This window comes from Podarcis bocagei (genome assembly GCF_964188305.1).
Source record: "Podarcis bocagei genome assembly, chromosome: 5".
Classification (NCBI taxonomy): domain Eukaryota; kingdom Metazoa; phylum Chordata; class Lepidosauria; order Squamata; family Lacertidae; genus Podarcis; species Podarcis bocagei.
Window position 1 is genome coordinate 96,484,261 of NC_138129.1, and position 23,247 is coordinate 96,507,507.

Consider the following 23,247-nt stretch of genomic DNA (forward strand, 5'->3'; position numbering starts at 1 on the left):
GCATGTAGGCGACAGAGGAGGCGAAGCCGGAGGAGGAGATGGGAACAGGATACGTCGCTGCCCCCTTTGAAAACAGAAGGGTGGACTAAATCACGCAGGGGGAACCATTAGTCCTCCAGATGTTGCCCAAGGACAACTCCCAGCATTCTTGGGCAAGCTATGCTTGCCAGAGCTGATGGGAGGTTGGGAGCTTTGGTGGGAGGTTGGGAGCTGATGGGAGGTTGGGAGCTTTGAGGATGGGAGGCTGTTCAGCAACATCTGGAGGGACTATGGTTCAGCACACCTGGGCTAGTTAGCTAATCCAGCAGTGCTTATGTTTCAGTCGAACAGTGCCACCTAAAGGCACCTTGCAGAAAACTATACAGTTGGGAGATAACGGTAATGATTCAAGGCAAGCTGACGCGGGAAACTGTCCCACGGCGTTTAATACAGCTTGTGCCAAGGGAAGTGTTCATAGTATGACAGCCAACCTCATGAGATTTTTTGTGGAACTAGAATATGGCAACCCCATTTTGGAACCAGGATATGGCAAGCACCTTGTCACACGGGGTAGCCAAAGAGGGCAGTTTTAATGGTAGAAAACAGCAGACCCATTGCTAGTCTGTAACATGGGGACAAGGGGACTTGTGCAAGCTGTTTTTATTTCTATTTTCGATTAAGATATATGCTTATTGTAAACCACCCTGGAATCTACTGGATGAAGTAAATAGTAAATACAGGCTCCACACACACCATATGTGGGAAATGACATAACTGGTTATCTTGTATGTCTCCTGAATCCTGCCTTCTGTGTATTGCATGGAAGCCATTCTTTTTACAGGAGGTGATAATTAAAGTTTGCTGGTAACACAAAAGCCCTGTGCTTTAGGTCTTAAGAAGCCAGGAATGTCATGCATGCCTTCCAGGTCACATTTAAGATAAAGACTAGCACCAGGGTCAACAGAGTTCATTGGGGAATACATTACATATCAAGTTATGCCAACTTTGTAAACACCATGAAACTCCACATCGCCTTCCTTCAGGAAGTATAAAGGTAAAGGGACCCCTGACCGTTAGGTCCAGTCGTGACCGACTCTGGGGTTGCGGCGCTCATCTCGCTTTATTGGCCGAGGGAGCTGGCGTACAGCTTCCGGGTCATGTGGCCAGCATGACTAAGACGCTTCTGGCGAACCAGAACAGCGTGCGGAAACACCATTTACCTTCCCGCTGGAGCGGTGTCTATTTATCTACTTACACTTTGACATGCTTTCGAACTGCTAGGTTGGCAGGAGCTTGGACTGAGCAACGGGAGCTCACCCCGTCGCAGGGATTTGAACCGCTGACCTTCTGATAGGCAAGTCCTAGGCCCTGTGGTTTAACTCACAGTGCCACCCACGTCCCGCGTATACAACCCACATATAGGAAACAAGCTGCAGAGTGAACCCTGCTTCAGCCAAAAATGGGTGGCATCAGGATGAGGAAAATCTTGCATAATACTCAGTAGAAGAGAGCTGAATTTTAAAGCCACAACAATACTGAAACTTATGCCAACTCTAATGATGCCACAGTCTACAGAAATAAACCACAGAATAAGTTCAGATTGGTGCCCATCATGACAGGCCAAGCACAAGCCATTTTGCATATACAGTGTATGCCTGCACATATTGTGTCTCTTTAAACCAAAACACAATTTCCCAGGCTTGTTTTGTACCTTGCCAGCACAGAGTCTTTGGTAGACCCACAGGTTGACACCCCCCCCCCCGTTTTGGTTCCTATTCCTTTAACTGTAACATGGCATGTAGGAATAAAGCATAAGAAGCTTTCCACATTGCTCTGCAATTGCATGATAGGTTGGTAGCAAGAGGAATCATTGCAGTAAAAAAAGGGAAAGAAAAGAACAAGTAGATGGCAGCCCTACATATCTCAAGAAGGGGGCAGTGGAGCTCTTTCATAAAGCTTGCCTCCACCCCAGTGGCGTAGCGTGGGGGGTGCCAGGGGTGCCAGCCGCACCGGGCGCAACATCTGCGGGGGGCGCGAGTCCAGAGGGAAGGGACAAGTTCCTTCCTTCGCCGGGCTCCCCGCCGCCACCGCCAGCCTTGTGCCCTAGCGCGCGCGCGCCCTCCGCCGCCGCTGCGGCTGCGCTCCACTCACTGCTCGCAGGAGGAGCAGCCGCTGCAGCAGCGCTGACGCCGCCACCGACACCTGGCCGGGCACGGGCAGCCTCCGCACCCCGACGCCATCCCCTTCCCCCTTTTTTTCCAGAGCTGGGGGAGGGGGAGGTTTTAAAAGGGGGTCTTGCATTGGCGATCCTGCAGCACTTTGGGCCGCACGACGCGAGCGCGCAGCACGGATCAGCCACGACCCCACCCCGTGCATTTCCCGGGGGAAAGTGCTCCGCGTGGGAGGCGCGTTTCCCCTTCATTCCCACTCGTGCAAATCCTCCTTGGGTTCCCTCCCCCGTCTTTCCTCTCCCTACCTCACAAAAGCCTCACCTCGTCGCCTCCTCGCTGCCTCTCGCCTCCGCAGGAGCGTTTCCCTCCGCGGAAGAAGGAGCAGGGCGCTTCTGCAACTTTGGAGTGCAACTTCTTGCTTCCCTGGGAAACAGAGCCCGGCCGGGTCAGTTGTCCAGCGGAGGGCCAGTTCCCCCCTCCCTCCCTCTCTCTCTCTCTCTCTCTCTGCAACCCTTGCGCGCCCCCCGTACTACTTGCAATGCAACTTCCGTGCTCCATGCGCTTTCATAGAATCTGTCGAGCTGGAAGGGAGCCGAGGGTCATCTAGTCCCACCCGCTGCAATGCAGTAATACGCCGCTGCCCCCCTACAAGGGATCGAACCTGCAACCTTGGCCTTATCAGCGCCGTGCTCTTAAACTGAGCCATCCGGGGTCCCCTTTCCCCCACCTTCTTGCGTGCCTGAACCTGCCCGCGTTTTGCATTCTAACACTTGCAAGCTCCATCCTCCAGCAGTTCCCTGACGCCGGCTGCGCTTCCTTTCAGGCCAATACTTGGCAGCCATAAACTCGCACCGTGTCCAATATCCTATAAAAAGCATTAATCGGAATACCTTGCAACATTTCATCAAAGAAAATTGAGACGCCCTATTCCATAATAATAATAATAATAGTAATAATTTTATTATTTATACCCTTCCCATCTGACTGGGCTGCCCCAGTCACCTTGGATAAAAATATAATAAAACATTAAACATTTAAAAAAACTTCCCTTCAGATGACTTCTGAAGTTGTAGAGTTACTTATCTCCTTGGCTTGGGGTGTGTCTAATAAAAATAAAAATAAATTATTTATACCCTGCCCATCTGGCTGGGCTTCCCCGGCCATTCTGGGCAGCTTCCAAAAAAATATTAATACGTCAAACATTAAAAGCTTCCCTAAACAGGGCTGCCTTCGGATGTCTTCTAAAAGTCTGGTAGTTGTTCTTCTCTTTGACATCTGGGGGGAGGGCGTTCCACAGGGCAGGTGCCACTACTGAGAAGGCCCTCTGCCTGCTTCCCTGTAACCTCACTTCTTGCAGGGAGGGAACCGCCAGAAGGCCCTCGGCGCTGGACCTCAGTGTCCGGGCAGAATGATGGGGGTGGAGACGCTCCTTCAGGTCTACTGGGCCGAGGCCGTTTAGGGCTTTAAAGGTCAACACCAACACTTTGAATTGTGCTCAGAAACGTACAGGGAGCCAATGTAGGTCTTTCAATGTAACTTCATACATTGTTGTTGTTGTTGTTGTTGTTGTTGTTGTTGTTGTTGTTTAGTCATTTAGTCGTGTCTGACTCTTCGTGACCCCCTGGACCAGAGCACGCCAGGCACTCCTGTCTTCCACTGCTTCCCGCAGTTTGGTCAGACTCATGTTTGTGGCTTCCCCTCCCCATCCAGCTTGGTTTCCCTAGCCACTCGGAAACCCAAACCCTATGGAAATAGGGATGTCAAGGTTGCAGGTTCGATCCCCGCACGGGACAGCTGCGTGGTCCTGCATCTTTCCTCAGGGCCTGCAAGACAGAGCTGTTCCACCTGGCCTTTGGTTTGGACTCAGTGGGACCCTTATGTCTTCCCTCCCCTTACAGTTTTGATTTGTGGGCTACTTTTAAAATGAGGCTGCTTTTCAAATTGCATTTTAACCTGTATTTTAAATTGGTTCCTCCCCCCATTATGTTTCTATTGTAATTTTACCGGTGTTAGCCGCCCTGAGCCCGGCTCTGGCTGGGGAGGGCGGGGTATAAATAAAATGTATCATCATCATCATCACCACAGGGGGTTGGACTAGATGACCATCGGGTCACTTCCGACTCTACGATTCTATGATTCTATAAAGTCAAGTGTTACCGGAAAAATCCGAGGGCGCGCTCGCACTCGAGTGCTAAAATCCACGGGTTATGGGGCGCAAATTACTTGCCTTGCCCCGGGTGCTGACAACCCACGCTACGCCACTGCTCCACCCCAGGCCAAATGATCTCATACCACCACTACAAATTTGTCTTCCCAAAGCATTTGGTCTCCACACAGAGCGGCAGAAACAAAGAGGGGGTTTAGTGGGGGGGAAACCCTGATATATTAGGCAGAAATGACTGGCAGAATCCGTGACCAGGGAGAAGAGTCGGTGGAAGAGGATTAGAAGAAATTTAGTGACTACTTGCAGAAATACTGTAAAATTAATGAATGTTAAAATGATGTTGGAATGGAAAACAAGTGGTATTGGCAAAAAGACTATTAAGAATATGTAAATATGGATTGATAATGGTTGAAAATACATCGTTATAATAGGTTAAGATACTGAGTAAAGATAAATGATAGAGGGTAAGGATTTGCTGAAAGGAATTTTAAATGGGAATACAAAAGGGGAGGTGTGAGGAAGTCAGGAATCAAGTAAATGAACTATGAGATATGAAATACTGATTTTTCTTCTTTTTTAAACTGATTTTTATTTTGTGTGTGTTTTGTTTTTGGTATTTTTGTACCCTTTTTCTTTCTTTTTCTACTATGGCTATTCTTTGTTTTTATCTTTTAAATTTTGTAAACTTTTATTGTCTCTAAAATTCTAATAAATATTATTAAAAAAAGAAACCCTGATATATTGGCTTGCCATCTGTTGCCATAGATGAAAACATCTGACCTAGGGCATTCTTGCCCCAATCTCCTTGCACTGCTGTTGCATTCTTTTCCACTATTTGAGCAAAAACTGAACCTACTACCACTACATTTAGAGCAACAAAGCCTGCAGAAGAGCAAAGAATGAAGCAGCTAGGTAGCCAACAGCCTAGGACACCCCTGTTAAAACATCTGCACTGGTTGCTCATTGGCCACATGTATCATTATCTCCCAAGTATAGATATAGTTTTCTGCAAGGTGCCATTAGGTGGCGGTATTTGACTGAAACATAAGTGCCTGGTGGATTAGGTAAAGGGTAAGGTACCCCTGACCGTTATGTCCAGTCGCAGAGGACACTGGGGTTGTGGCACTCATCTTGCCCCATAGTAGTAGTAGTAGTAGTAGTAGTAATAATAATAATAATAATAATAATAATAATAATAATAATAATAATAGTAATAATAATAATCATAATAATCATAATAATTTATTATTTGTACCCCGCCCATCTGGCTGGGTTTCCCCAGTCACTATGGGCGGCTTCCACAAAGACCAAAAATACACTAAGGTGTCACACATTAAAAACTTCCCTGAACAGGGCTGCCTTAAGATGTCTTCTGAATGTCAGGTAATTGTTTATCTCTTTGACATCTGATGGGAGGGCGTTCCACAGGGTGGGTGCCACTACCGAGAAGGCCCTCTGCCTGGTTCCCTGTAGCTTTGATTCTTGCAATGAGGGAACCGTCAGAAGGCACTCGGTGCTGGACCTTAGCGTCCGGGCAGAACGATGGGGGTGGAGACGCTTCTTCAGGTATACCGGGCCAAGGCTGTTTAGGGCTTTAAAGGTCAACACCAACACTTTGAATTGTGCTCGGAAACGTACTGGGAGCCATTGTAGGTCTTTCAAGACCGGTGTTATATGGTCTCGGCAGCCGCCCCCAGTCACTAGTCTAGCTGCCGCATTCTGGATTAGTTGTAGTTTCCGGGTCACCTTCAAAGGTAGCCCCACGTAGAGCGCATTGCAGTAGTCCAAGCAGGAGATACCGTATTTTTCGCTCTATAACACGCACCAGACCATAACACGCACGTAGTTTTTAGAGGAGGAAAACAAGAAAAAAATATTCTAAACAAAACAGTGGATGTATGATTTTTGTGGTTCATGCTGTGGCCACAGACATGTGATCTGACGGTGAGTTTGGGGTAGCCCAATGCAAAAATCCTGAGGATCCATGTGGATCCATGCTAAAGTCGCCCTAAAGTCGCAGGGGCGCTGGGGGAGTGAACAGGAAACAGGAGGAGGAGAACAATCCCTCTCACACACACAGGCACACAGAGTATCAATCCTAAAGTCGCAGGAGAGGCAGGGGCGCTGGGAGTGGGAAGCAAGAGAAGGAGAACGATCCCCCCCCCTCTCTCTCTCTCACACACACACAGTATCAATCCTAAAGTCGCAGGAGAGCGCAGGGGCGCTGGGAGTGGGAAGCAAGAGAAGGAGAACGATCCCCCCCTCTCTCACACACACACACAGTATCAATCCTAAAGTCGCAGGAGAGGCAGGGGCGCTGGGAGTGGGAAGCAAGAGAAGGAGAACGATCCCCCCCCTCTCTCTCACACACACACACAGTATCAATCCTAAAGTCGCAGGAGAGCGCAGGGGCGCTGGGAGTGGGAAGCAAGAGAAGGAGAATGATCCCCCCCCCTCTCTCTCACACACAGTATCAATCCTAAAGTCGCAGGAGAGCGCAGGGGCGCTGGGAGTGGGAAGCAAGAGAAGGAGAACGATCCCCCCCCTCTCTCTCACACACACACACACAGTATCAATCCTAAAGTCGCAGGAGAGGCAGGGGCGCTGGGAGTGGGAAGCAAGAGAAGGAGAACGATCCCCCCCCCTCTCTCTCTCACACACACACACACAGTATCAATCCTAAAGTCGCAGGAGAGGCAGGGGCGCTGGGAGTGGGAAGCAAGAGAAGGAGAACGATCCCCCCCTCTCTCTCTCACACACACACACACACAGTATCACTCCTAAAGTCGCAGGAGAGCGCTGGGGCGCTGTGAGAGTGAACAGGAAGGAGAAGGAGGAGAACGATAGCTCAAGCACACACACACACACACAGCCTCTACAGTGGCTGATCCAAAATCGGACAGCAAAAAACTGCAGGCAGGGACATACAGCACGGGGTTGTTTTAAAGCAACCAACCCCGATCTGCTTCTCTCCTTCCTCCGGGCTAGGCTGGCTGAAAAGCTTTGCTGCTACTTAGCAGCTCACTAGAGAAGAGAGAGGGACATAGAGCACGGGGTTGATTTAAAGCAACCAACCCCGATCTGCTTCTCTCCCTCCTCCCCGGCTCGGCTGGCTGACAGGAGCCGCTTACACCCGCTTTGCAGTTTCAAAGAGAGCCACGGACTGCTCACAACTGCAGCGGATTCCCCTGCCATCTGTAGGCATTCGCTCCATAACACGCACAGACATTTCCCCTTACTTTCCAGGAGGAAAAAACTGTGTGTTATAGAGCGAAAAATACGGTAACTAGAGCATGCACCACTCTGGCAAGACAGTCCGTGGGTAGGAAGGGTCTCAGCCTGCGTACCAGGTGGAGCTGGTAGACAGCTGCCCTGGACACAGAACTGATCTGCGCCTTCATGGACAGCTGTGAGTCCAAAATAACTCCCAGGCTGTGTACCTGGTCCTTCAGGGGCACAGTTACCCCATTCAGGACCAGGGAGTCCTCCACACCAACCCATCCCCTGTCCCCCAAAATAGTACTTCTGTCTTGTCAGGATTCAACTTCAATCCATTAGCCGCCATCCATCCTCCAACCGCCTCCAGGCACTCACACAGGACCTTCACTGCCTGCACTGGTTCTGATTTGAAAGAGAGGTAGAGCTGGGTATCATCTGCATATTGATGGACACCCAGTCCAAACTCCCTGATGATCTCTCCCAGCGGCTTCATATAGATATTAAAAAGCATGGGGGAGAGGACAGAACCCTGAGGCACCCCACAAGTGAGGGCCCAACACTCATCCCCCAACACCACTTTCTGAACACGGCCCAGGAGGAAGGAGCGGAACCACTGTATAACAGTGCCCCCAGCTCCTATAGGCCGAGGGAGCCGGCGTTTGTCCGCAGACAGCTTCCGGGTCATGTTGCCAACATGACTAAGCAGCTTCTGGCAAACCAGAGCAACGCACGGAAACACTGTTTACCTTCCTGCCAGAGCTGCTAATTTATCTACTCGCACTGGTGGATTAGCTCAACACAAAGATGGCCAGTCAGGTTCCTCCATAAGTTCACAAGCAGCAGGGTATCAGCAGAATAAAGGTCCCAGGCATCCGGCACTCAGGGGTACATTGCCTCTGAACATGGAGGTTCCATTTCCTCTCGTGGTTGAAAGTTGTTCATAGACCTACCTTCCATAAATCTGCCCCAAAGTCTTTCTGAAAGATAACAAAACCACTGCCCAGCTCAGTCAGTAAAGCACGAGACTCTTAATCTCAGGCTGCCCGGCCCACCCCCCTCTGGCCTTCTCTCACCAGCCTCGGCCCCTGGGAACCCCTCCCCGCCGGGACTGGTGGGAGCCTCGGGCCCTTCCGCCACCATCCTCCTCGCGGCCGCCGAACTGAGCGTCTCTGCCTGGGGCCTCCCCTCTGCCAGTCACCGCCGCTCCCGCTCCCGCTAGGCCATACTGCGGCTGTGCCACCGAAGGACCCGAATGAGATGGACAGCCTGGCATGGTCTATGAATTGATGAGGAGCCTTGAGAGGAGAGCAAGGGCAACTATAGAGAAAGCAGTTCAGAGAGAGGAGGAAGAGGAGGAGGCAGAGAAGAAGAAGAAGAAGAAGAAGAAGAAGAAGAAGAAGAAGAAGAAGAAGAAGAAGAAGAAGAAGAAGAAGAAGAAGAAGAAGAAGAAGAGTTTGGATTTGATATCCCGCCTTTCACTCCCCTACAGGAGTCTCAAAGCGGCTAACATTCTCCTTTCCCTTCCTCCCCCACAACAAACACTCTGTGAGGTGAGTGGGGCTGAGAGACTTCAAAGAAGTGTGACTGGCCCAAGGTCACCCAGCAGCTGCATGTGGAGGAGCAGGGAATCAAACCCGGTTCACCAGATTACAAGACTACCGCTCTTAACCACTACACCACACTGGCTCTCAGAGGCGTGGGCAGGTGTTCCAAGGGCTACAAGGGAAGGACTGCAAGCGCTTCTCCCATAGATTTGTCATGGTAGACTAGCATAGATGGTCTGATCTGCGGATTTACTTCGGGCGCTATTACCCCCCCCCCTTCCTCCTGCCCCACCTGATGGAATTGAGAGCTGCAGATGGAGCACGAGAGAAAAGATACAGAACTGCAGCAGTATCTTCGTAGCTTGGACTTCGTTTTGCGTGAAAAGTGGTTGCTGCTTGTAGTTATTTAATTGCAGTGTTTCATCGGCTGGTGTCTTGAGCAGCAACCTCTGGAAACGAAGGACTAAAAACCGGTGCTGCTCTCCAAAATTATCTGGTCCCTTTTAACTTGTTCACTAAAATCCCTTATTTTGGCTGCTGGTCCCTTATTTTCAGGGCTGCTGGTCCCTTATTTTCAAATCTGTAAATTGACAGCTATGGCTACACCTTGCCAGACAGACTAGCTTGTCAAAGACAAGGATCTAGTTAGCCTTCTGTTTGAACACATGCCTGTTGCATCCCAAAGCAATTCTGCTGTTTACCTGGACGGCTGGGTGACAGTGAGGTTGGAGGATGCCCTGGAGTGTGGAATTGCTGGTGGCAGTTCCACTGGTGCAGCTACACAGCCTCGACCTCACCCCTTCCCTATTCAGATAAGCAGCAGCAGAGCCGCTGACATCGGGAAGGCGGCTTAGCCTCTCCACACACATTGCTGCGGATTAGATGAGACCCAGCCCTGCCAACAAAATTGCTCGAAATACATTGCTGGATGGAGAACTTCCGAGTGGGTTCATCCAACTTCGTTCCAAGTGCTTTCAAGCTGGAATGGTTTCGCTGAACTCGTGTCTCCAGGATCCTGTTGTCCCCCAGGCAATATTTCAGCTCTGTTTCTCTCATTATCTTTTAAATGTTTCTTTTTTAAAAAATTATCTTAGTACCCTGATAGAAGGGCAGCTTTATCAATCTTATTTATTTCTTGCCCACATAGCCCACCTGTCCACCAAATGTTGCTCAGGGCGGCTCACACCACCAGAAACACTGTTTTTGAAACATAATAAAACACAAAGTAATCTATAAGGATTACCTATAGTAATCCTTAAGGATTACTTATAGATGGGACGCGGGTGGCGCTGTGGGTTAAACCACAGAGCCTAGGACTTGCCGATCAGAAGGTCGGTGGTTCGAATCCTCACGACGGAGTGAACTCCCGTTGCTCGGTCCCTGCTCCTGCCCACCTTTTTTTATTTTAATAATTTTTATTGAATGGTTTTATGTTACAAAAAACAATACAGCCATACTACCACTAAATATAATTAAGAAATAAAAATTACATACATCGATATGCTCCGGCCCACCTAGCAGTTCGAAAGCACGTCAAAGTGCAAGTAGATAAATAGGTACCACTCCGGCGGGAAGGAAAACGGTGTTTCCGTGCGCTGCTCTGGTTCGCCAGAAGCGGCTTAGTCATGCTGGCCACATGACCCGGAAGCTGTACGCCGGCTCCCTCGGCCAATAAAGCAAGATGAGCGCCACAACCCCAGAGTCGTCCGCGACTGGACCTAATGGTCAGGGGTCCCTTTACCTTTAATCTATAAGGAACAGGGTCTTTTCCACACGGGCCTGCTCAAACCTTACGGTCATCTTCAGAGGCCTTCCTGAAAGGCCCCCTCCCTCACAGCAGGTAGTGACTACTGGAGCAGGGCTTTCTCAGTCGTGGCCCCCGGACTTCATACAATCCTCCTCACCACCCCCACCCTGCCAGGAGGTTTGCCTGGTGTGACAGACAGCAGAGCCAGAGAAGATTGTCTGGTGATGCAATGCCTCTGAAATCCCACCAGACGGCTGTAGCCTCTTTCTGATTGGCTACCAAGGCATCCAGTTGGGGGAGGGGGAGGGGGAGGAGCACTTTTGGAGGGAAAATAAAAGGAACCGTTTCTGAGGGAATGTCCAGCTAGCATGGGCAAAGCCAGAATGTATGTGGGGGGGGCAGAAGCTCCGTTTGTATTGATTTAATTGATTTATTTGAAGGGGGGCAGCTGTCCCACTCTGCCACACACACACACATACACACGGCTGCGCTCATGCCAGATAGATATAGACAGCGATAGGGAGGTGGTTTAAGAGAAACCGTGAGGTAGAGTTAGGACAAGTGTGTTTCACATACGCCCTGAGGAAAATATCTACAGCTAGAGAAAGGAGTCTCTAGACTGATTGTCTAGGGAGAGTATTCATTTTTTAAAAATAATATTTATTAAACAATCAAAAGCTTCAAAATTTAAACATAAAATACAAACACCAAAAAAGCTACAAAATGGGAAAATACAAAACAAAACACATAGAAGTACACAATAAAAAACAGTTAACAGAATAGAAAAAAGAAAAAACACCAAAAAAGAAAACAGAAAAAAGATTAGTATTTTCATATCTTATACCTCATTCACTAGTTTCTTGACCTCCTCACACCTCCCTTTTTGTATTCCAGTTCAGATATTTAGTTCAGCAAGTCCTTACCCTCTATCATTCATCCTCACTCAACATCTTAACCTATAATAAATATATATTTTCCACAATTGTCATCCATATTTACATATTATTATTAATCTTTTAACTAACACCACTTATTTTCAATCCAACATCCCTTTAACATTCATTAATTTTACAGTATTTCTGTAGATAGTCTTTAAATTTTTTCCATTCTTCATCCACCGCCTCTTCTCCATGGTCTCGGATTCTGCCGGTCATTTCTGCCAATTCCATGTACTCTATCACCTTCATCTGCCATTCTTCCAGTGTGGGTAGATCTTGTGTCTTCCAATAGTCTAGGGAGAGTATTCAGACAGGAGTGAAGTGGAGGAGCTGAGTTCGAGTCAGGAGGGGAGAGATCTTCTAGAAAGAGAAGACTCCCAAAGCAGTTAAGGGATGGTGTGGGGAGATCCCCTGGGTCCGCAGTACATTTTGGAGTACCTCAGTGAAGGAGGTGAGGACAGGTGACCCCACCTAGGCCTGAAGTCACCCCCCCAAAAAAAGCAGGCTCAAAGCTTCTCAAAGCTTTTCCAAATCATTTTCTCAGCAGCTAAAAGGCATTAGCTAAGCATCAGAAGCATTTCGCTCTGCTGTAACCAAGGTCGCTTCTCAGGCTAGCTGACCTTGCCAAAAGGTACATTCAACTTGCCACTTTTCTTTCCGGGAACTGTGCCAATAGAGCAAGAGAAAAGAAACATATCTTGGACACGATGGAACGCGAGGCTTCTCATCCCTCTTTCCTGGGAAGAGTCCAAAAGAGTCCCAAGACAGGAGCTTTCTGTTCATGCTCGGGAAACACATCATGGGGCAGGACTCTTGAAGAGGAGGAGAAAGGGGAGGGAACTGGAAGGGGAATACAGTGGTGTCCCGCAAGACGAATGCCTCGCAAGAGGGAAAACTCGCTAGACGAAAGAGTTTTCCGTTTTGGAAGTGCTTCGCAAAACAAATTTCCTATGGGCTTGCTTCGCAAGACGACAATGTCTTGCGAGTTCCTGCGGGGGGTTTTTCCTCCCCCCCTTTTTCTAAGCCGCTAAGCCGCTTATCAGCTGATCTGATCAGCAGATAAGCCGCTAAAAGCCGCTAATAGCGCTAATCCGCTAATCCGTCAATGGGCTTGCTTCGCAAGACGAAAAAACCGCTAGACGAAGAGAATCACAGAACAGATTCTTTTCGTCTTGCGAGGCACCACTGTATATGCTCTGTGCAAATGACTGTGAAGCCGTGCTTGTTTTGTGAATCTTGCTCCTTCTGCCACCCCGGATGGCAGAATAAAGCTTTTTCTCCGAAACTATTCCTTGAGTGTCTGTTGACTCCCATTTCCCCGTCCCGGGCGCAAAGCTCTTCTCACCCGAGGCTAAAAAGGCTACATCAGGAAGTGTGAATGTCAAAAGGCTGCCTAAGAAACCAAAATATGAATCTGTAACACCTATGCAACAACTGAGGGAACTGAAGTCAAGTGTAATAACCACCCTGAGACGTGAGGGTATAGGGCGGTATATAAATTCAATAAATAATAGTAGGAATAAAATAACTGGAAATAAGCTGAGCTTTTTACCATCTAGTCTAGAAGCCTGTAGCATCTACCTGAAACGTAATAACGGAACATAAGCAACTGAAGTTTAAAAGAAGCTGTGCTTGATGAGAGGCCTGTCATATCCATTCAATTTAGTAAAATTATTAATAGGCTGTTTCCTGAAAGAACATTATCTCCTAAAATATTCCTTGTTTTAGCCACTGTGCTCTGTCAAATAAATCTTTCTTGCTTGTTCAACTTCTGTTTGAGTCTCCAAGCATCTGATTTTTACCTCACACAAGAACCCAAAGGCATAGCCAGGATTTTTGTTGGGAGGGGCAGGCTTTTGTTAGGGGGGCCCCTCAGATTTGTATTGATTTTGATTGATTTGGGGGGCAGCTGCCCCCTGCACCCCCCAGCTATGCCCATGCAAGAACCAAAAGATAACCTATGGTGGTTGAAAATCTATATAATAGTGTTGTACGTAGTTTGAATCCGCTGTAATTCGTAGACAGAGGTGCTAGGCAAATTATTTATTTGCCAGGTCTTTTTCTTTCTTTGAAATAATTTTTATTTGGTTTTACAAATACTGTATAGAATTATAACAATACAAAATACACATCCCTATTTAGAGATTTTTCTGAATCTCTGGACTTCCCGCCTTCCCCTCCATGGGTCCTCTTGTCAACCTTTTCAACTGCATATTATTTCATAATCCATATTTTATGTCTCTCCATTTTGTCCATAATATTTGCTACATTACAAGTGTTATTGCAATCCTGTTAATGTTTGCTTACAGCGGTCTCCTAGATAAATTATAACACCCCCCCCCCATTCTTTATTGAAGTTTTGGTCTTCTTGGTTCCTGAGCTTTCCGATCAGTTTTGTCATTTCGTCATGATCCAACAGCTTAGTTTGCCATTCCTCTCTGGGAGGGACTTTGTCTTCTTTCCATCTCTGGGCTAGTAACATTTGCGCAGCTGCCAGGCCTTTTAACATACCACTAAAGCTGTCTTTAACTGATTGTGCCCAGGGATCCCACTCACTTTATTATTCTTTTGTTCTGTGTCTCTTGAGTTTCAAAACCGTGTGCGCATTGTATTGTATGAATTTGTGAGCTGCCCTTGGAGTTTTTCACTGAAGGGCAGCATAAATAACATCTTGTACTAACTTGTGGCCATGAACATTACGCTCGTGTCCATGACTATCCCAAAGGCTCAGGAAAACATTCAGTCAGGAACAAAATGTTCATATACCAGCTTTTGTGGGAAAGGATTAGCAAACGCACAGAAGAATGATCTGTATGGGGAAGGCTAAGGACTGAGAAATTATACACAAAGAGACACTAGTTGTGGTGAATTGTAAACAGTGAAGCCAGAAGGAAAGGAAATGTCAAAAAGTTTGGACAATGATTGTAATAAACGAAAATATGCCCTTATTCCAAGAGCCCTTATAGAGTCCTTTGTAGGTTCTCCATCGGTCAGAGAAAAGAACAGAGACCAACCAGAGAATATTGAGAAGCAAAGCAGCTAGTAAGCCTGATCTTTATTGATCTGTTGCAACAGGGTGCTCCCCTCACACACAGGAAAGGAGGAGGACCCAGAACCAAGGTGTGCCCACCCTTATACAGACATTTTAAAATGCCCGCCCTGGAGTCCAAGACTCTGGTTCGCCAGAAGCGGCTTAGTCATGCTGGCCACATGACCTGGAAGCTGTAGGCCAGCTCCCTTGGCCAATAAAGCGAGATGAGCGCTGCAACCCCAGAGTCGGCCGCAATGGGACCTAATGGTCAGGGGTCCCTTTACCTTTACCTATGAGGTTGTTGGATGTTGCTCAGCTGGATACCTGAAGGTGGAGAACCTGGTACACTTTCTACTGGAATGCCCTTTCTAAGAGGCTCTACCACTGAGCTATAAGTGTTGCATATTGAAATGGAAAAACAGCACTTGCAGAAGCCCCCCCCCCCTTCTACATTTCTTAATAAAGTTGCAGGAGCTCTTTCCAGCTTTGGAGCTAATCTTGATTTTGCTATTAGATACAGTACACATTGAGGAAGAGGAAACAAGGCAACCCTGAAAAGTTGTATGAGAGTGTCCCCATCTTTCCTTTCTCATACATGCTGTTGTGCAACGTGGTAGGTTTTTGTTTGTGACAGCAACATGCAGGGCCGAAGAAGCCATGTGCATCCTTCCCACCCTGCTACCTCTGGTGGAGAAACACTAGTAGTGTTGGCTTCTGACAAGATCTTGCCAAAATCTCACTAGATCTCATGTGCTTTGCGGGATCCTGCCAGAACCACCTGCCATTGTTGCCACTTTGCGGGCTCCGTCACATGCCCCAGGTAAGGCAGGCAGCAGCCAGCTGGCACCTCCTCATTTTGCCTCAGGTGGTGAAACAGGCTGCTCCCACCCCGGTGGCAATATGGAAACAAATAACTAGGATTTAAGTTGAGGTTTCTGAAACAAATTTTGCGTACTAAAAATGTAGTATAGGGACAATAACAACCTCATGCATCAACAGCAAAGCATGCCTGTTTCAGTTTGAAATGAGCAGTGGTTCCCCATAGTGGGTGACAGAAATGAAGCATAAGGAATGCTGACGAGGGAATAGCTTCCACTTGGAGTATCTTTTGGAGAAGCTAAGTAGATAAAAGGTAAAGGGACCCTTGACCATTAGATCCAGTTGTGACCGACTCTGGGGTTGCGGCGTTCATCTCGCTTTAGTGGCCGAGGGAGCCGGCATTAGTCCACAGGCAGCTTCCGGGTCATGTGGCCAGCATGACTAAGCCGCTTCTGGCGAACCAGAGCAGTGCACGGAAACGCTGTTTACCTTTCCGCCAGAGTGGTACCTATTGATCTACTTGCACTTTGATGTGCTTTTGAACTGCTAGGTGGGCAGGAGCAGGGACCGAGCAACGGGAGCTCACCCCGTCACGGGGATTCGAACCGCCAACCTTCTGATCGGCAAGTCCTAGGCTCTGTGGTTTAACCCACAGCGCCACCCATGTCCTGCTAAGTAGATAACTGATATGTAAATAACTTTCTTGGCACTGTCAAAAACAGACTTTTATCTACTCATTGTTTTCTGAAATTGTTCCCTAAGCAGCGGTGGAGTCTGGCACACCACATCTGAGGAGTGTGAGCAGCAACATTGCCATGACTCTCCTCTCTCCATCCCCGGGTCAGGCTTGAGTGCAGTGGAGCTGTGGCTGGCAGTGTTTGGTTGATTCAGGCTCCGGTGAGGGAGGCTGTCGTGGGGGCACCTGGTCGCACCCCCTCAAAAAAATGTTCCCGGGGCATGGCTCCCTCAGCCCACCCCCCATTGCCCTAAGACATAAGAAGAGTCTTCTGGATTAGACCAAGATCTCATCTAATCCACCACTCTGTTCTCACAGTGGTCAATTAGGTGTCTGTGGGAAACAGTGGCGTAGTGTGGGGGGTGCAGGGGGGGCCGGCCGCACCGGGCGCAACATCTGGGGGTTAGGGTTAGGGGGCGCAAATCCACGGGTTAGGGGGCGCAAATTATTTGCCTTGCCCCGGGTGCTGACAACCTACGCTACGCCACTGGTGGGAAACCAGCAAGCAGAACCTGAGTGCACCAGTGCCCTCCTCACCTGTGATTTCCAGCATTCAGAGACATACTGTCTGTCACAGTGGAGGGAGAACAGAGCTACTGTGGCTAGGAGCTGTTGATAGCCATATCATCCATGAATTTACCCAATCCTTTTTTTAAAGCCACCTAGGTTGCTGGCCATTACTGTGGGAGCAGTTATGCAATGCAATGATGGCTGTGTGAAGAAATCCTTCCTTTTGTCTGTCATGAATCTGCCGACATTCACCATCATTGGATGACCCCAAGTGAAAGAAGGCTCTCTGGACAGTGTTACCTCTGGAAGCGAACGGGATCCGTTCCGGAGCCCTGTTCGCATCCTGAGTAAAACGTAAGATGCATCTGCACATGCGGCGTTTTGAGTAACGCACTCTGTTATTTCCGGGTTGCCGCGGAGCGTAACTTGAAAACACTCAACCTGAAGCACATTTAACCCGGGATATGACTGTCTTCACTTTCTCTACATATTCTCCTCCCTCCTTCTAACAAGATTTGTTAGAACGAGCTTCATAGAAAGAATACAGTGGAATGAGCTGGGTGGTAGAGTACTTCTGCAGTGGCAGAATTATGTGGGAAATTGCAGTCAAGCATAACTGCATGACAACTGGTTAGTATATGAAGGGGCTAATGCCACGGAGTTCTTTCCCTTGTCTTAAGTGGGTCACACCCCCTTTTCTTCATAAGGGAGCTTCTTCCTCTTCCTCTCTTTCTCCATGTAACTGACAAAGGAAGACATGTCCAAGCTTAGAGCGCATGTTTGAAATCATCTTTCTGTATTTTCTACCCAAAGGTATTCTGCCTGTGTTCTCTTTGCTGCTGCTTGGATAAATGCATGAATCCAACCTTTGAATCTGTAAGTAAAGCATTTTTAACTTACTTAGCAGTGTGTTGTCTGTTCATTGCAACAGGGGCAGCGCTGGATGCAACTAAACAGGATATGAAAAGGGTCTCATGGCCCACATTCCCATGGTACACTGCTGCTTTACTTTTGTGAGTTTAAACTCTGCTACTGGGGCTCTCCCCTGCTGGAGAGTGAGTTTAGCCCACAATTTGTTATTTAACTTCCTCCGCCTCCACCTGGTCACAGGGATTCATAATGTTTGATGTTTTACTTTGTTTGACGTTTAAATTTGCTGGAAGCCATCCAGGGTGGCCATTATTATTATTATTTTTAAAGGTAAAGGGACCCCTGACCATCAGGTCCATTCGAGACCGACTCTGGGGTTGCGGCGCTCATCTCGCTTTATTGGCCGAGGGAGCCGGCGTACAGCTTCCAGGTCATGTGGCCAGCATGACTAAGCCGCTTCTGGCGAAACAGAGCAGCGCACGGACACGCCGTTTACCTTTCCGCCAGAGCAGTACCTATTTATCTACTTGCACTTTGACGTGCTTTCGAACTGCTAGGTTGGCAGGAGCAGGGACCGAGCAACGGGAGCTCACGATGTCGCAGGGATTTGAACCACTGACCTTCTGATCGGCAACCCCTAGGCTCTGTGGTTTAACCCACAGCGCCACCCGTGTCCCTCTTATTATTATTATTGTTATTATTACCCTCCCACAAATTCAGGGTATAGGCAGTGGTGAATATGTTTTTTCCCTATCAGCGCTCACCTCCATCAGCAAAGCCCCAGAGATTTATTATGTTAGGAAAGTGCGCATTGTCTCTATTTTCTGGTCCAAGAGTCTTTTCTACGGATTGGTTACATTCGGTGTGAGACTTTAATAATAATAATAATAATTTTTATTTATACCCCACCCTCCCCAGCCAAGGCCGGGCTCAGGGCGGCTTACAAGCAATAATAAAAACAAGTTGAATGATTACAACTTAAAAACAAAATTAAAATATTGAAACATTAAAATATTAAAATGGAGCCTCATCGCAGGAGGAGAAGGAAAAGAAAAAAGAGACTTTAAATGTTGACTACAGAAGTACTGTAAAATTAAGGAATGTTAAAATGATGTCTGATGGAAAATAATTGGTATTGGTAAAAAGACTTTTAAGAAAATGTAAATAAGGACTGATAAGTGGAAAATTGAAATTTATAATAGGTTAATATCTTGAATGAGGATAAATGTTAGAGGGTAAGGATTTGCTGAACTTAATATCTGAACTGGAATACAAAATGGGAGGTGTGAGGAGGTCAAGAAACTAGTGAGTGAAATATAAGATTTGAATAATATTAATCTATTTTTTGTTTTGGCTTTTGGCTTTTTTCCCTGTTTCTATTCTTTCTTTCTTTTTCTTTGTCTTTTTTCCATTGCTAACTGTTTTTTATTGTGTATTCTTTATGTGTTTTGTTTTTGTATTTTTATATTTTAGTAGTTTTCTTTTATGCATAAATCTTGGAATCTTTTATGGTTTGTGAAACCTTAATAAACATTATTTTAAAAATAAATAAATAAATGTTGACTACAGCATAAGGAAAATCAATAAATGAACACACAGAGAGAACCAACCCAAACGGGGGCGGCACAAAAAAAAGTGTGTCACCACCCGCTCTCTTCTCCCCAGTGGCGTAGCGTGGGGGGGGGTGCAGGGGGGGGGCCGGCCGCACCGGGCGCAACACCTGGGGGTTAGGGGGCGCAAATCCACGGGTTAGGGGGCGCAAATTACTTGCCTTGCCCCGGGTGCTGACAACCCACGCTACGCCACTGCTCCTCCCCCAACCTCACACAGGGATTTCTGGTTTTGCATTGCCAGAAGAGACCGCGCGGCGACCTGCCCTTGGAAGCGCCACCTCCCCCCAGCAGCACGTGCGAAGGCTCCCCCGGCCGGCCAGTAGCCGGAGCCTCCAGCCGCTGCGCAGCGCCGTTTCCTGCTCCCTTCGCCTCCCCTTTCGCCGGCCCGCCGTGACGAAGGCGGAGGAGGAACCCGGCCATATAGCGGCCGCTCCTTCCCTTCCCCGCCGCGGGGGGAGCTGCAAAAGCCGGAGCTGGAGGCGACGGCGCAGGCTGGAGAAGAGACGCGGAAACGCAGGTAGGCGCGCCGGGGACGGTGATGGAGGAACTCGGGAGTGGGGTGAAGCGCAAGGGGCGGCGAAGGGCCGGGAGAGGGGGCGCAGGTACCCCTCCTGAACCCCCCCCCCGGTCGCCGTCGAGAGGGAGCGATGGCGTGCGGGGAGGGGGAGAAGGAGCGAAGGGAGCCCGTTGGCCGCCCCTTCCTCCTCTCCTTCTCGTGCGTAAAGGCTGAGCCCACCCGCGCCACCGGGAACCCAGAAGGGCATTCTTCCCCCCCCTCTTTACTCACGAGTCAGCCACGTTGGATCCAGGGGGATTAATTGGCCAAAGCAGTGTGTAAACGAGGATCAGGGGTCTGGCGAGTTCGCGAGGTTTCCGCGAGAGGTTTTCTGATCCCCGCACCATCGTTTTCCGTGCACGGCCCGTAGCGAGCGCATGTGGTCCTTTGGAACAGGAAGCCCAATGGAGGATGCGGATTTACTCGGAGTGAGGCATGGAAGGCAGCAGGAGAAACCGGGGCAAAGGGCTTCCTTTTTTCCACCCGCCTTGGAGAATTATTTACGTAGTTTAAGCTTTATAGAATAAGAGCTTAGTGGGGTTTTTTGTTTGTTATTTTTTAAGGTTGATTCCTCCCAAGAGATTGCGGTTCGAAAATGAATGATTGTGTACCCAAAGTGGGGAAGATGTCACAGAGGGGAGGGAGAAAACTTGGGCAACGATGAAAAGAGGGAAAACAGCAGCCAGTTGGTGGCACCTTAAAAAGTAACATATTTATGGTGGGAGAGGCTTGCCGGACTGGACACCAGAGGCCACTTTTTATCAGGTGTGAACTGCTCCTATCATTTCCCAGACTGAAGATAAGCAGTGGCATCAAATGACAAAGCAATGCAGAAAATACAGTCTGTGCTGATTTGATCCAAGCTTTAGTTCAGTTGCCAGCAATCTGTGGTTTTTTGCATTTCGTTGCCAGTTTAGACCACAGCTTACCACACTTTCTCTATGAATGCCAAACTGAGGATAACACTTCATGCGTCTATTCCAAGACAGCTTATGCACTGTTAATCTATTACTCTTTAAGGGTCATGAGTGGGGGCAGGGGATACCTAAGGTGCTCCCTTTCTTTCTCAGGAAATGGATCAGGAGGACCCTGGGGTGGGTTAGAGGTCCTGTAATCCAAACCATTGGATATCTCTGACCCTGGGAGGGTCCCCGAAGGATAGGAGATGGGAGACACTGGAGAAGGCAAGAGTAATAAGGAATGCTTTGCTGTTGGGTCACAAATGCAATTCAAAGCTGATGGGCTGGAGACACATTGATAAAAGAGATGTCTGGAGAAGTTATAATATAGATCTTGGCTGAAGTACAGTAGTACCTTGGTTCTCAAACTTAATCCATTCCGGAAGTTCGTTCCAAAACCAAGGTGTTCCAAAACCAAGGCGCGTTTTCCCATAGAAAGTAATGCAAAATGGATTAATCTGTTCCAGACTTTGAAAAACAACCCCTAAAACAGCCATTTAACATGAATGTTACTATCTTAACAAGACCTTTGATCCATAAAATGAAAGCAGTAAACAATGTACTGCAGTCACACAATCAATCAGTAGCTGAACTGGGTTCCACACAGTCACAAAAACAAAACAAAAAAGCCACAAAAACAGCAAAATAAAGTTGTTTCAGCACCATTGTGTTTGAGAACCAAGGTACCACTGTAAAGAGTTTTCATACAGTGGATAACTAGAGAAGCTCATGAGTGGGAACTGAACCTCTGAAAGGGGTTCTTCAAAAATCTGCCACAAAATGCTCATTCCCTTTCCACAGAGGAATTTATAGGGTAAGTGATTCTACAAATTGCAGAATAACTTGTTCTTAGCCCATTTTCTTAAGGACTGCTGTCCTAAGATCTAGATTAATTTTGCTTTCTGGAGTTCAAACCCTCTTTGTGATTGTAAATCCCCGGAGGCGGTAGATTTTGAGACCCATGCCTCTCCTGCTCCTTTAAAAGCTCCTTTCTGTTTCTGAGGTGATGGCCAGCAGTTGTCCTTTTCATACCTGTTTTAGTCATTTGGAAATTCATCTAGTTTCTTGTTCCTAAATTATACACTGTCACATCTTTTTGTGGTTTGATCACATGGCACCCTATGACTACCAGTGCATTCTGTTACACTTACCCCTCCCTTGTTTCTCTAATATGCAGGTTTCCTGGAGTTCTTTCAACTTCTCTGGTTCTGATTGACTGAAAAATCCAAATGGTTTAATCTAGCATCTGCATCAAATTGGAGCTCTCTCAAATCTTTAAAATACCTTAAAAATAGACTTTTGTGGCTCTTAAAAATTAAATTATAGTCAAATTTCCTTGTTTAAAAACAAAGCTGCTTTAAATGAAATTTGAATTCAAGGCAGGGGAGTTCAAAGTTTTCTTCCTTCTGTGTAGGAAGATCTGAATTACAAATGAGAAACTTTAATTAAATCAACTAATGCTGAGCTGGTGTGGTGTTGTAGTGACCATGGAACTGCACTATATGGGTCAGGAAATCCCTGGTATAGATCTTCGGCCTGCCATGAGCTTACATTGGAACCTTAGACAATCATTGGTCTCTTGCCCTTCACTTCTCATATACAAGACATGGGATAATAATACTGACCTACCTTAAAAGGAGGTCAATAGGAGCAAGAAATTGTATGTGAAGTATTTTGAATATTCTAAAATGTTGTTTTGATGGCTACATAATTGTTATAATAATTGGTCTTGAATTGAATCCATCCTGAACTAGACAGCACAGTGAATTTCCAGAAGTGATGCTAAATCCCACACGACACCAGGATATCTGTGGTTGGGTCCTCCTGTTTTATTTACCGTATTTTTCGCCCCATAGGACGCACCGGCCCATAGGACGCACCAAGTTTTTTTGGGGGGAAATAAAGGGAAAAAAACTATTCCCCCCCAGGTGCTTGTGGGGCCGGCAGCGGTGAGAAGCGCTCTTCTCCCCGCCGCCCGCCTTCAGATCAGGTCCGGGGACAGTGGGGAGACGCGCTGCGCCTCCCAGCTGTCCCCGGAGCTTGCGGGGGCAGGCAGTGGGGAGAAGCGCGCTTCTCCCTGCCGCCCGCCTTGAGATCAGGTCCGGGGACAGCGGGGAGACGCGCTGCGCCTCCCCGCTGTCCCCGGAGCTTAAGGGGCAGGCAGCGGGGAAAAGCGCTCTTCTCCCCGCCGCCCGCCTTGAGATCAGGTCCGGGGACAGCAGGAAGACGCGCTGCACCTCCCAGCTGTCCCTGGAGCTTGCGGGGCAGGCAGCGGGGAGAAGCGCTCTTCCCCCCGCCACCCGCCTTCAGATCAGGTCCGGGGACAGCGGGAAGACGCGCTGCGCCTCCCCACTGTCCCCGGAGCTTGTGGGGCTGGCGGCGGGGTCTCCC

The 23,247-nt window shown here is 48.0% G+C and overlaps 1 protein-coding gene and 1 long non-coding RNA gene across 5 annotated transcripts in view; both read left to right on the forward strand.

Moving 5' to 3' along the window:
- The first annotated feature begins 10,818 nt into the window (after window positions 1–10,818).
- Window positions 10,819–19,614, forward strand: LOC308587168. 3 transcript variants are annotated; one of them, XR_014008254.1, is made up of 3 exons: window positions 10,819–11,209; window positions 17,672–17,734; window positions 19,559–19,614. It is a non-coding gene; the product is annotated as an uncharacterized lncRNA (long non-coding RNA). The 3 variants fall into 3 exon arrangements; XR_014008255.1 differs by lacking the exon at window positions 10,819–11,209 and adding an exon at window positions 12,060–12,393; XR_014008256.1 differs by lacking the exon at window positions 10,819–11,209 and adding an exon at window positions 12,060–12,393 and having other exon boundaries at window positions 19,583–19,614.
- A 31-nt stretch (window positions 19,615–19,645) lies between these two features.
- Window positions 19,646–23,247, forward strand: part of LOC308587059 (sterol O-acyltransferase 1-like) — a 32,766-nt gene continuing 29,164 nt past the window's right edge. For both annotated transcript variants that reach the window (XR_014008191.1, XM_081194441.1), the window contains exon 1: window positions 19,646–19,858. The gene's annotated coding sequence lies outside the window, so the exon portion shown is untranslated. The remainder of the gene's footprint in view (window positions 19,859–23,247) is intronic.